Source organism: Manis javanica, chromosome 4 (assembly GCF_040802235.1).
Source record: "Manis javanica isolate MJ-LG chromosome 4, MJ_LKY, whole genome shotgun sequence".
NCBI lineage: Eukaryota > Metazoa > Chordata > Mammalia > Pholidota > Manidae > Manis > Manis javanica.
In genome coordinates, this window is record NC_133159.1 from 160122795 (window position 1) to 160135002 (window position 12208).

The 12208-nt window shown below is 40.5% G+C and overlaps 1 long non-coding RNA gene across 1 annotated transcript; it reads left to right on the plus strand.

The window, feature by feature from the left end:
* Positions 1–9888: 9888 nt before the first annotated feature.
* Positions 9889–12167, plus strand: LOC140848767 (uncharacterized). The gene is made up of 3 exons (XR_012129882.1): positions 9889–9987; positions 11247–11341; positions 11792–12167. It is a non-coding gene; the product is annotated as an uncharacterized lncRNA (long non-coding RNA).
* Positions 12168–12208: the final 41 nt, after the last annotated feature.

Below are 12208 nucleotides of genomic sequence, written 5' to 3' on the forward strand. Positions count from 1 at the left end.
AATTAAACAGGTTATATTTGTAAAGGACCAGGAGTAATACTTGGTATATGGCAAGTGTGAAATACATTAAATAGAAAGATGTATGAATCACTCTTGGAATACAACCCCCTTTTGAACTGAAGATTGCTTCTGTTTTTTTTAAGATGATAAATTGATGTATTTGATAGCCATAATGTCCTTGCCCACTTAAAGATGGTTTTGGGATTTTAATTGCTGGCAGCAGTTACTTAGAAAATAAAAATCAAGATGATGTACATGTTGCCATATATTAGTTTTATTTTAAAAAATCCTGCAAAACTGTTACTTATTAGAAAGAGGTTGAGGAGTATAGGTTTCCTGCATGGCTCATCAGTTCTTCAATTACTGGATAATATCTATTGTAATCTCTGGTTGAACCAAATCTCTATTGATTTTGATTTTCCTATCAGCAGCTGTTGATACCATATCCTGATAACTGAGGTTCCAGGTATGCTTTTCACGTGGGAAAAGCCCAGTGTTGTAGATCCCAGCCCTAACGTCATAACACTGCCTTAACTGCAGGAATATTTATCAATATGGAAACCTATATTTACACCTACACCACTGTCTCTACTCTGCATCAAGTGTCATTTTTTTTCAAAAGTTTGTTCTAATGATTCATCAGATTCAAGACTTTCTGTTCCTTTAAATAAGACTTCATATTCTTGTCTAATTTCTTCTCTTATTCATGTATGCATTTCTATAAGACTTTTGCAGTTTTCAACCTCACTTGTACATATCAATAATTAATTATTAGTGTTGTGAGAGGCAGTCAGGAAATTTTACAGAGAAGGAAACTGAAGCTCAAAAGTTATGTTCTCCTTTATATAATAAAATTCACTGGTGCAAGCACCACGGTTAGAACCGAACTGTTTTGACTCCCCCCAGCACTCATTTCATTACATCAGTCAGTTCACTGCTGTCACAGTCCTCACGGTTGTTGCCCTCAGAGTGTCCTTGCGAGGGTGTCCCTCACCACCCATTTACCTTGAAGAGCTCCTGGGCTGATAGGTGTCACCTTGAAGAGATGAAGTTTATGAGTACAGAACATGGATCTTCTAGTTTTTAGGATCCCTTATACATGAAATTCAGTGTTCCCCGTTCCCCCCTTAAATTCTGTCCCATTGATGCAGTTTAATAATTATATTGGGTATTTTGTATTTTGTAATATTTAACTTCTTTGGGAAAGAAAGAACCTGAGTATATATGTGTGTGACAGGTGTGGTAGAGTAGTTTTTTAAAATTAAAATTCTAATCCTCTTTAACAAGTAACATTTTCTTACTGTTTACTTGAATTCTATCAACTTTGATTTCAGATGCTCCACGTGAAACACATTTGGTGAAAGTTATAATTAAGCAAAACTTCCCGTGGAATCTATCAAACTTCCTATGACATTCTGACGGTCACACTTGTTTCATTAACGTAGAAGCATTCAGTCTTTGTTCTAGTGAATTCTTAACAAAGTGAACATAATTTACTTTCTGTGTATTTGGCATTGATCAATAGCTTAAACTTAAACATATTAGGTTCATGTTGAAGAAGTTTATTAGTTTCTATGTCTGCCCATATGTTTTAAAAGCATTTTATGTAAAATTACTTTTTGTGGAGTAAGTTTCAAGGGACTGTGGTTTTTGAAATCCTTGCCACATTCATAGGGTCATGTGTTGCATGGGAAGAGCATGGGACTGGTGGCTGGAGAACTGAGTCCAGTTCCTCCACTGTCACTTAATTGCTCTGAGACCAAGGACAAGACAGGTAACATCTCTGAATCTGGATCTTGATCTGTACATGTTCACATCACACTTCTTATCATCTAGGGTTTTGTCAAGATCAATTTTTTTGTCATCTACCTGTATACTAAAATTCTAAAGTGATCTATAGACATAAACTATAATTGCCATTCAATTAATTGTGATGCTGTCTTGCCAATGGGTTTCAGCCCTGGGTAAGTTCGCTATGGATTCAATGTGACCAAAGAAATTGACAGCAAAACGTTCTTGCAGTGAAAGGGTTATACCCAATTTTATTTCCAGGTGGCAGGTCAGTCGCTAGAATCCCGTTCACTCAGAGCGAGTCTGTATGCAGCAAGCCAGTCTCTGCCTCTGGGCCCCTCTGTCCAAACAGCCGTCCTCTGGCCCCCTCTGTCTGCACAGTCGTCCCGCACAGCCATCCCCTGGGCCTCTGTCCTCGGCACTGCCACCACTCCAGCCTCTGCTCTGCTCTCCTGCGGCTTTGCAGCCATGCCACAGTGTCGCGCCCAGAGCACTGGGTGGAGCTCTTTATATAGAGTCAACAGCCATGTATTGCCCACAGGTGTGCAGTGAACTAAGCAACCAGGGCCAGGTGAGAATCCTGGCCACAGGAACTCTCATTTTATCCACAGATGCCAGTGTTTGTTTTCTTGAGCTCTGTCTCCAGACTTTAAGAAAAATTGATATTGAAAGTGAGGAAGAAGGGAGGAGTGAATTTTATGTCTGGTAGATCAGTTTTTTATGTCAGCATTAAGGGAGTATCCATTTGCATTTTCTTTCTTTTTGTATTTCTAAGCCTAAAAACCTAATTGTAGCAATAGGTTGAAAAATATTGTTTACCAATACATCTGAAACATGTTTATTTGTACTGATTGAATTTCCCACTTTGGCTTTAGTTACCTGGAATATGGTTTCAATGAATGTAAATCTTCTTAAGCTTGTTGGATTCAATTATTCTTCACACACACACACACACACACACACACCACACACACACACACACACACACCACACACCACACACACACACACACACACACACCACACACACACACACACACACACCACACACACACACACACACACACACACACACACACACACACACACACACATCTATCCCTCTTATATAAAGCTTCCAAACACTATTACACCCCATTGATCCTGAGTGGAGATTTAGGTACACCCAGGAGTAATTGTTTTTATCTTTTGCTTTATGTAGGGGATATGGGCCCTTCTGTACAAGGATCATAACTCTTCTCCCATTGGGTTTTGGATATATGCATGTGCAGATAGGCAGGGATCTACAGATATTAACCAGAATGAAGGTCTCTAAGAGAGAATTCACTTGAAGGAAAGATGGTCTCCATCCTGAACTGCACTTGACTTTAGGGCCTGGACATCTTTGGGGTAAAGGGAAGTTTTCACCCAGAACTTACAGAATTTCTTGCCTGGCTTTAGTCCATTTACAAACCAATGGATGTTTACCATGGAAGAGGCTCTGGTTGATCTGGGGCAAGGGGTGGAGAGAAAATGCCACCCATGGAGTTCTTCCTGGAAGGGGTGGGCAGGGGAGAGTGCTGAGGCCAGAGGGGATGGAGGATGTGGGGCCTGGCCAGAGAACCCCAGCAAGCTGTGAGAAATAAATTCCTTTAACACAACTTGCCCTTCCCCTTGTCTTAATTCTGTTTCATCAGATTTATGGGGAACTCGCCCCAGGTGGGGAACCCCCTTCTCTCTGGAGCGGCGTCTCCAGAGCTACAACATCCAAGGAGCATGGAGGTCTTGAGCGGGGAGTGCTCATCTAGCCTGGCAGTTCAGGGGTAAGGGTTGTAGGGGATGACTGCGCTGAAGCTGAACTCTGTCCTTCCTAGGACCTTGCTGTGAGAGCCCTTGTGCCATGTTGTGCAGTGAAGGGTTAACTCAGCAGGCTTGGGATGTGAAGACCCGGTGCATTCTGAAAGGTCTAGCCTTTACCAGCTCGTGAGTGATAACCTCTAATCCTTGAAACATCCTGTCTGATTAGAGTCTCTTTGTAGATGACAGGTATGCTAACAATGTGATTTATGGAGGGGTCTTTGAGCTACACTGTATCAGTTTAGCCTCTGAAGGGCTGGAAGTTGACTGACAAAGGTGAGTCACATGCTTACAAGACTCAGCCCCCAAAAATCCCTTGTCACCAAGGTTTGGATGAGCTTCCCTTGTTGGCAGTACTGTAGATGCATTGTTACACATCATTTCTGGGAGAAATAAGTACCATTCTTGATGATTCCATTGTGAAAGGACAACTGGAAGCATGTGCCTGGTCTCTTCTGTACTTGGCCCTATGTGCCTTTTAAATTTGCTCATTTTAATCTGTATCTGTGCATGGTAATAAACCATAACCATGAATATAACAGCCTTCTGAGTCCTTCTGGTGAATCATGGAATTGGAGGATGGTTTTAGGTCCCCCAATATACCTCTATAGAACAGACCTCAGAGAAGAGAGGAAAAGGTGTTTCTTTTCTAATTTTTCAGATGATAACTTCCAAGTCATGGTAGCATCATGAGACTTGAGAATATCAATGACTTACTGCAGAGCATTAAATTACAGCAGGAAAGGCTAGTTGCCAGAGGTTCTGTATGTAGTTTTATATGTAGGCATTAAAGAATTGGAAAAGCTAGCATATATATGTTAAGAAGGCTTCACTGCTACCTATATACTTGCAGATATATTTCAAAGTCACTAAATCCTCTAGATAATTTAAAGATCATAGCCATGTTCTCTCAGTACTGTATATAAATACACCCCTTTTTACATCAAGCAGGTAGAAGGCCCTCATGAGCTAAGCCAGTCATGTTCCTTTTCCCTTTCTGGAGGGCTTCCAGTTACTTCCTGCCTTAGACACTTGTTCAAGCACGTTAACAACCTTGCCAGCTGTACCTCCCACCCGGGCAGGAACATCTTGGCCAAGCTTGACCATGTTTGTGCGTGTTGGTGCTGGCCTAAGCATCACAAAGGATAGGATCAGGAGCTATGCTCTTTCTGTTTTCTTTTTAGACTTGTCATTTTGGTAACACATGCATTGGAATTAGATCATTTTCTTCCTGAGTGTTCTAGTTTTTGTTGGCTGATTTACTCAGTTTCATTGCCTGAGTCTTATAAAATAGGGAGAATTGTCATTCACAGTTGATGAGATTATAGATGTCCTTCTGAGTACCAGGGATGACTCTGAATCAAGCACTTCATCTCTTGGGGCCTCAGTACCCTGCCAGGACACTTGGCATAGACTCAACAATCTCTAAACTCTCCTGTGTTTTTAAAGTTCTCTGATATCATCAACTTAATTTTTCCATTTTTATTTCTTCATCATATTAGCTATGTTTATCGAGAGCTTAATATGAATGAGTCACTTTTCTAAGAACACAGATTGGGTATTTAATCCTTCAAACAACCCTCTGAGGTATTATCATTATTATTCCCATTTTTTAGGTAAGGAAATTGAAGGGCAGAGAATTAGATAACTTTCTCAAGGACACACAGCTAGAAAGAGGTAAAATTTATTTTAAATCCAGGCAGTTCAGGGCCTGATCTCTTAACCATCTTTCAATGCTGCCTTTTCTAACAAGTGAGTTAGAGAGTATATATACATACATACATATATATATATATATTTTTTTTGAGGGACATTATGTTTACTAAACTCCCCCCATCACCAAGTCCCCGCCCACAAACCCCATTACAGTCACTGTCCATCAGCGTAGTAAGATGCTGTAGAATCACTACTTGTCTTAGAGAGTATATTTTTATTAGTTTGTTCATTAAGTAGATGAATTAAAGGAGAAAGTCCATGGTGTTCCGACCTGCCAGCTGAGGCCAGGACACCAACCACCTGGAACTGTGGAACATAGTTTTATACACCAGACCATTCCTGGGCCTATAAATTGTTCCTTAAGGCCTTTTTTAAGGATGTGAATAAGACAACAAAAAACAAAAACCAAAGGAACATGGATAAAACCAGGTGTGATGTGCAAAATATTTAACAATCATATGGCAAGGGCATTGATAATTCAGAATAAACACCAGCAGCTGGCAAGTCTGGAGGGGGCTCGTAGAGGCCCTGCTGTGCTTTGTGGGTTTAGTTACTGGCTGGTGGGGAGGAGGTCGTGGAGAAAGACCTGGGGGGTCATATGTGAAGGCATTTAGGGGATTCTGGGCAATGGCTACTTATCAGTCCTGTGAAATGTTTGGTATTTTGATGACATGTACCAGCACTGCTGTGGTCTTTGCTGTAACTGTACAAATGAGAAAAAGGTGCCTCCTGTCTTGGGCACACAGCTTGCAGAGTGGAGTGTGGTCTGGGCACCCCAATGCAGGGCACAACCTGCCATAGCCTCACAGGCCACCTTTTGTAGTAACAGTTCTCAACTGGGCCTGCACAGCAGTTGCAGGAGGAGGGCACATCAGACTTTCTGGAGGGCTGGAATGCTGTTTTCATGTTTATCCCAATGGGAACCTACATACATTGATCAGAGTTGAGGCTCACTGCTTTGTCATGTTAGTGAGGCAGTTATCATTCATTGTAATCTGGCCACATTGCGGTAAACTAGTTTCTTGCTCCAATACAGATTATGGGCACAATCTTTGCCTCAATTGTCTGTGAAAAACTATTGCTAACTCCCCCCCACCCCCCAAATCAAACTGATGATCTGATTCTCTTGCACTCATTCTAATAGAGGCCTTTGGATATTTATTATACTAAGTATGGTACAGGGTGGAGTGATTCAAGTTTATTTTGGGCTTAACAGTTTCAATGACTAATTATTTAAATCCCTTTTAGGCCTTAGGTGTAGAGTCAAACTGTTTTAGTACAAATCTGAGTCACATCATTCTTTCATTCAGCTCAGAGTTTGGTTCTGGGCCGGGTGCTAAGGATTCAGAGATGATAGAAATAGCCCCTGCTCTCAAGAGCTTACCATCTGCCAAATCATGACATAGATGGAGTTGAGGATAGTGGCCAAGGTGCTGGGGAGTGGTGTTCTGGGAGGACTGCCCAGAATGAGCAGGAGTCTTCACAGCCACCAGCCCGCACTCCACCATCTCTCATGGTTTCTGCAAACGTCTTCCTAGAACCTGTTCTCCATGGGCAGCAACCTGAGTGATATTTTAGAATCATGGCATTCTCAGGTCTGACCCTCCTATGGCTTCCTACTGACCTTTGAATGAAGTCCAGTTTCCCCTATGGCCTCATTTGAACTTTGCTCCTCTGCTCACTGTTCTAGCCACATAGCCATACTTCTGTTTCTGGAACACATTCACCTCTCCTTGGCCCGCGCTAGGGTCTGTGCAGTAGCTGCCTGTCTGGCATCTCATGATTGGCTCCTTCTCATCCATTTGGGCCTCAGTTCAAATGTCATCCTTTGAAAAGTCTCCGATGACCACCCCATCTAAAGGAGTCACTCTGCTCCCACATTCATCATGCTTTTTATTTTCTGATGTTTTGACATCCTAGCTTGTTAGCCCAGGAGTAGCCAATTCTTAGAGATTGCTAAGGGCTCATCTGGGAGCATGCTCTTTCATATGCCAACCAACCAACCAGGAGACTATAGCTTCAACTATTTGCTTATCTAACTTTCACACATCAAACCAGCATTTCCCCTGCCCTAAATCGTCCCGGGGCCGGATACCAGGCAACTAGAGACCACCCCTTCCACCCAAAGCCCAGTGGAAGGAATTACTCAAACTAGCAAATTCTAAGTTATTTACTCAGTCCTGCCTTTCCTTTCCTGCAGAAACCTTTCCCCTCACTCCTTTCAGCTTCTTGACCCACACTGGGACTCCCCATGTGGCCCCATGTGCTGTGACATGCCTCCCCTTCTTGAGAAATACAGGTAATAAAAGTGCTCTTTCATCGGCATTGGCTTGTCTGTGTCATCATTCAGTTGTGGTATAATTTTAATACAGCCCATAGACTACCAATTTATTTATCATCTCTAAGGCTAGCAGCAGCATCCAATGTTCTTGTTTCTTCACTTTGCTCTGTCTCCCTCTGTAAGTATTAAGGTCGATGAAAGCAGAAGTGGATTTGTCTGGATTCCCATAGATCCTGGTCCTAGGACTGTAGTGGGCACTTGAATTTTTTGGACCAAATCAATGGATAATAGTATTGCCTTTGCTCACACTGACCTATCTACCTTCCTCTATAAAGATTAAAAGAGAAATGGGACCTAGTTGGAGTTATTCCACATAAAACGTATGAAAGCACCAGTTACAAATTCAGCTAATATTTGTTAGCATTCTCCAGTGGCATGGCGATATGTTTTAAAAGAACAAATCAGAGAAGTTTGCAGATAAGGTTAAGACTATGACATATCGGTTTCAATATCATCTCCCTTCTTCCACTTGGATTATTCTTATAACTGAATATAAATCACCCTTTGGGCAGTTTGATGGCCTGTACAGATCTGTGTGGATATAAGAGAATACCTGAGAAAGGACAGATGCAATTTTATAAGATTTGGTTTCCTCAGGAAGCAAGACTTTATCTGGGAAGATATCAATGTAAACACCAGAAAATTCCCAGAGTTGCTATGAACAAGCTCTCCAGGGAACTGGGCAGGAATGAGGTGGTGATGGCAGAAGATAAGTAGAAACTCTGAAAATATTCCTGGAGAGCTGTATTCTTTCTATGACATAATTATCATTACATTTCAAGAATGCTTTCCAAATGAAGTAGTATTACTGAGTAAGAGTCTTTTTACTGAGAAAATTATTGATTATTGTTATTTAATGAATGGGAACAGTAGCACAGAACTGCAGTGGCATGAAATAAAAAGTGCTTTCTGTTTGGCAGGGAGTAACTTTTATACTCACACTTATCAAGGCTGCATTGTTTGTTCTGGGAAGCTCATGATACTCTTTCTTGGCTTCATTACTACCTCTTTCTCCTCCTGGTTTCCTGAAGTTTCCAGAGGAAGCAGGCTTAAGGGTACCTTCTCCACTGCTCAGTGTATTTCTCAGACCTCTGCTCTCTACTTTTGGAAGAGCTCTTCATTTGCATCTAATTTTGCACCTCTAGTGATACCTCCCTCCTGTGGAATCCAAAACCTCCTCTCCTGCTCTGGCTTTTTCTTTTCCTTTAAGAAATGGGTTCACTTGTCCTCACCTCAATGCCCATGTTCCAAACTCAACTCACCATCTTTCTGTTTAAAAAAATTATCATTTAACAATGAAAAAATTTTTTTTATTGAAGTGTAGTTGATATACAATATTATATGGGTTTCAAATATACAACACAGTGGTTTAGCAGTTACACACATTATTAAACCCTCACCCCAACTAGAGCAGTTACTGTCTGCCCACATTGGAGGATGTTACAGAATCATTGGCTGTGTTCTCCATGCTGTACTTACCATACCTGCGAACAACTTATATTACGATGAGAACTTTGTGCCCCTTTATCCCCCCACCGTCTTCACCCACCCAGCTCACCCCCTCCCCCATGGTAACCACCAGTCACTTCTCAGATTCTGAGTCCATTGCTCTTTTGTTCATTTTATTTTATTTTGTTTTTATATTCCACAAATAAGTGAGATCATATGATATTTCTCTGCCTGGCTTATTTCACTGAGCATAATACTCTCTAGGTCCATTCATGTTGTTGAAAATGGCAGGATTTCTTTCTTTTTATGGCTGAATAATATTCCATTGTGTAAATGTACTACACCATGTATTGATGGACGCTTTGGTTGCTTCCATATCTTGGCTATTGTAAATAAGGCAGCAATAAACATAGGGGTGTGTATATTTTTTCAAATCAGAGATTTTGTTTTCTTTGGGTAAATTCCTAGCATAGCAGTTACTGGGTCATATGTTAGCTCTACTCTTAAAAAATATCATCTTTCCATGGCACTGACGTTCCCCTGCAGTTTGCTACTTCTCCCAAAGCATCGGCATTTTCTAGCTATGTTTACTTAAAAATCTTGACATCATTTCTGGCATCTCTTTAAAATTTTTTTGTTGTAAAGTATCTTGCATGCAAAAGATTAAAAATATTATCTGTGTAGTTTAAAGAATAACATGAAATATGCCCATATCTTAGAGACCCTGCTATTCTCCCTACTGTGTCTCCCTACCTATTCCTGCTCAGATGTCATCGCCATCCTGAGTTTTACTCTTTTTCTTTTTTCCAAGCTTCATTGAGATGTAACTGACACACAACACTATGTAAATTAAAGGTAGGTGTACAATATGTTGGTTTAATACATTTACAAATTGCAAAATGATGACCACGATAGTAGTAGCTGCCAGCTCCATCCCATCACATAGTTACTGTATCTTTTTTATGGTGAGAACATTTAAGATAGACTCTCTTCCCAACATTGTAGTATATGTCCATTAGGTCACTGGGGGTGTGCCAGTGTGTACTGGGATCCTCTTAAACTGAATTGTCAGCTTGATTGATCCATTATTGGATCAGCCAGATAATGTGAATGTTGGTTACAAACCTGTCTGAAGTTTGGCTTGTAACTAAATATATTCTCAAGGGTATTTTTTCCCTCCTCTCCTTATGCCAATGGTTGAGAAAGGAAACTTCCCTTGGAGTCCCTGACAGTGGGGTGAATTAATTTCTAAGTCATATCTGCACCGAATGCATGACCCTTTGGGGCCCACACCTGTAGGGGAGGCTCTCTGCTTACTCTTCCCACCGTGGGCAGGAAGATCTGAATTTTCTTTAAGTTATTAGTAGCTGGTCAATGCTTTTACAAAGATTATAAAAGGATTTAACCCAGCATTTTTAGTTGTTTCTAATAGGAGAATCAGCCAAAACAGTCTCCCATACCGTCTCCTGATTTTCAATTTTTATTTCTCCACCTATTCCTTAAATGTTATTTCCCAGTGTTATTTTTTTATAGCCTACTTCTCTTTTTTTATGCTACAAGCACACATCTTAATCACTTTCATTTGCTTTTAATACGATTTTTCCTTCACCAAAGCTGGTCAATTTTCCATCTGTTGCAGATAACAAGTACTTCATCTCAGATGGGAGACTGGCCCTTGGAGGGACATCCCAGGTCCCTCACTTTGGAGGACAGGGGGCAGAGGGCCTCGGTGCTTCCAGTGGGCCTTATATTATACCCCCTTTCTCTCCTCAGGGACCCATCTCTGCCCCTCTACTTTCCTCCTCTGCCATCAGAGAAATACGAGTATGTCCCAGGGGCCCAGGCTCTCCTTTCAGGCCAAGACTGTCAGTCTGCAAATACTTATTAATGGAACAGTGATTGAGCACCAAGCTGGTGCAAGGCATGGGCTTTGCAGCATCGTGGGGAGATGGTAAAAATGTGTAAAGTAAGCACCCCTCCCTTTCAAAGCTTCCAGAGTAGATAAGGAGCAGGAGACACCTGACTCATCACAGTCATGACTTTTTATGATCTCACTGACCAACTCTGATCTGATAACATGTTTTTAATCTAAGACATTTCCTTTGGTTTTTCAGTCAATGAAATGTATACAAACGTTTTATTGCACCATTACTCATCACAATATGAAACTAGATACAACCCAAGTGCCTGTCAACAGCAGAGTGGATGTGTAAGTTGTGGTTCATTTATAAAATGGAATACAACATGGCCCTGGGAAGAGGTGGGTAGAGATGTACATAACAGGTTCTGGTGACATAATAGAAGTTTAAGTTAGTGTCTGTACACCACTAGGTGTAATTTACATGCATATATTAAAATTTACCTTTTTTAGGTGTATAGGTCTACAAATTTTGACAAATGTTTACATTTGAAAGCATCCTTCTAATAAGGTAGATTTTGATGATAGGTGGGAAAAGTGGTATCGATTGCTTTAAACAAGTACAATATATTTTGTCTAAGCAGAAATTTCTCTAAGATTATGTTTTTGTTTCACGTAACCTGGTGGGGGACTTAGTTAAGCATTTTGGTCTCTGGCTAAGGTTCATTAAAAGAAGACAATACAAATAATTCAAGGATAATACTAGTGCCCTTGAAGGACCTGATTATCTTTTCTGTTTAGTATTTTTCAGATAGAGCCTGAAATCAAATTTTTGTGGCTGGATTACAACATGGATAATACACCCATAGAGGTTTGAGAGTATAACAAGTATCTAGGGGTAATATTTGAACTGAGGAAATTATGTTTTCAGTTCATGTAATTTATTTTCCTTTATTAAGGATGAATCTGGTGATCAAGAGAGTTATAAACATCAACTCTACTTTGTAATACAAGTGTTTTATGGAACTGTTTTCCTGATTTCTCTTTCTGCTAGTTCATCGTTATTATATAGGAATGCAACAGATTTCTCTGTATTAATTTTGTATCCCACAACTTTACTGAATTCAGATATTAGATCTAGTAGTTTTGGAATAGATTCTTTAGGGTTTTTTATGTACAATATCATGTCATCTGCAAAATAATTCTGTTAATAGAATT